This window comes from Spinacia oleracea, chromosome 2 (genome assembly GCF_020520425.1).
Source record: "Spinacia oleracea cultivar Varoflay chromosome 2, BTI_SOV_V1, whole genome shotgun sequence".
Lineage (NCBI taxonomy): Eukaryota > Viridiplantae > Streptophyta > Magnoliopsida > Caryophyllales > Amaranthaceae > Spinacia > Spinacia oleracea.
Genome location: NC_079488.1, coordinates 70,442,797 through 70,445,361, shown reverse-complemented (window position 1 = coordinate 70,445,361; position 2,565 = coordinate 70,442,797).

Below are 2,565 nucleotides of genomic sequence, written 5' to 3'. Positions count from 1 at the left end.
TATGACATCTTATCCTTAGCTTTGACAACTTTTTTTAGTGTGAAAGTCACTTGAGAGTATCATTTAGAAACTATATAGGAAAATAGTCGTGATTATCGTTAATCGAAATAGATTCCGATTTCTCCATTTGGACATACCATATTCTTATGGAGCTTGAATTGTCATATTGCCATATAAACAATCTAGATAATCTTTCTTGGCTCATGCAAACATCACCTTGACCCAGCCTAGATGTTCCAAAATTCTTGCCAAGTTGATTTTATACCGTTTTGTGAATTACATTGAAGCATTTCATACATTTCACTTTGAGTAAATATAGCCATATTTTCTCAAATTTTTGTGAAATAGGTAAGTCATAAAATCCATCTTTGGCCCATGAACTTCATTGTCTAGAAACTTCTAACAATAGTCCATTTCTATGTCATGTTCAACAAGCAAGACCCATGTGTCTTAAATTAACCAACTTTCAGAAATCCATGCCATGGAATCTTAGAATGTTGACTTGTTGATATGGTCGTATGACATTGCCAAAGATATGTGGAACACAAATCAAAAATGTTTGATTTGAACCTTCTGAAGTTTGAGTGTGAAGAGATTCGTTTGTTTATTAATCAATCATATGACTCAACCCTTAAGTGACCATTTCATTCAAATAAACACTCAATGAATGTTTTTGTTTACTTTGAATGTGAGTCTTTCCGTTGTCCAAACAGAAATTGATTATGATGATTAATGGAACATAATACCATTAAGTTCCAGCCTTTAGAAGGACTTTAAAACAAACATGATGACCATACAATTAATGTAGCACAACTTTGCTTCATTACCCACTTGTAGGTCAATTACCAGACTTAGCTCCCGGAATTTGAGTTCTTAACAAGAGTTTAGAACCTCAAACGGTAATCTAATACCATAGGGGTTTATTTGCTAAGTCGTTTCTCTTTAACACAAACTTTTAGGTAGAAATTGAATATGAATTCATTTCTTTTGTTCCCCTTTCCTATCCTTTCTAGCATGTTTTCTTATAGTCCTAAAGATTTTACTCTTTGCTTGATCTTCTTACTTTGTTATGCGTACAAAGTCCCTTTCTTTTATTCACTTTGAATGACCGCATCCAATGAGTCTAGTTCATTATCGAATCAAAAGAAAATTGATTGTTAACCATTGGTTATACATGAGTCTTTAACTCAATACTTCATTATTTCAAAAGTACCCAGTATTCTGAATATATGAGGTCCAATTGGTCTACCATTCAAATTTAGTTTGAAAACAACCATGAAGATCACTATAAGAAAATAGACGCTCTCACTCTCCTTTTGTTTGAGAATCGCTCTCAAAAATAGTTACCAATCGATCGAGGAAATATCGCAGTTCTATTGTCTGAACGCAATAAGGTTGAAGATTGACTATTCTACAAAATGAACTAGCAAAGAAAACATTTATCATACTTTAATAACTTGAAATAAAAGCATTCACGCAATCATCAAAGCTATTAAACATTTCATTCATACAAAAAATAAAACATGGTCCAAAATGAATGAAACGATTCCAAGACCCCAAAAGTCCTAAATCCTTAAGCAGCTTTAGCATGTCTTAAGTAGTTTAAGATTTTAGGTAAGCAAAACCTATTGCTAGTAATCTCCAAATTACTCTTGGTTAATAAATTAATGCCATAATTTATCCCATTGCCACAACATAATGCCATTGTTGTTTGAGTTGTAACCACAATCAACGTGCTCCTTTAGGACGCCTTACCACCTAAGTCAACTAAAATAGCACCTCGCTTTAGCGTAAACCTACTATCTTAGATCCCTAGATTTTTGTAAGTGTTGATTTGGAAGGCAATTTTTAAATTCAATATTACTTGGACCTAGTTGTTTCTATGTTGGTTCGATTATTTAGTGAACTTAAGACTAATCGATTCATAGGAAACAACCTGTTCATACAAAGCATACATACATTCATACATTCACGCATAATATATATATATATATATATATATATATATATATATATATATATATATATATATATATATATATATATATATATATATATATATATATATATATATATATATATATATATATATATATATATATTAAATTGCATAAATAATTGGTGATCTAATATGGCCCAAAACATCTTGTCTTGAAGCATCCAGTCTTCATCACCTCCTTGTTAGCTTGGCATCGTCTTGAATCTTCGTTCAAATGCTAACTTGAAGTTCTAAACTTAGAAATACTTGAAATAATAAAATTACATCAAAATTTTCATGGTACGCAGACCATATTTAAAACTTTACATTCAAAGATAGAACGGTGCGCAGACCGTATTTAGCTATCCTAAATTGGCCATACTAGTCACTTGGAGTACCTGCATTACATAAAATATATATTCTACGCATTCACCCATTCGTATGCTAAAACGAATGGCCCATGTAAATATGCAAGTATTTACGTGAATTAATTAAAATTCACGTTCACATAAACGCGTCCTAAAAGATTAATCAATTTCCAAATTATTAATCCTTAGACTTTATTCTAATTAAAATTGAATTTAATT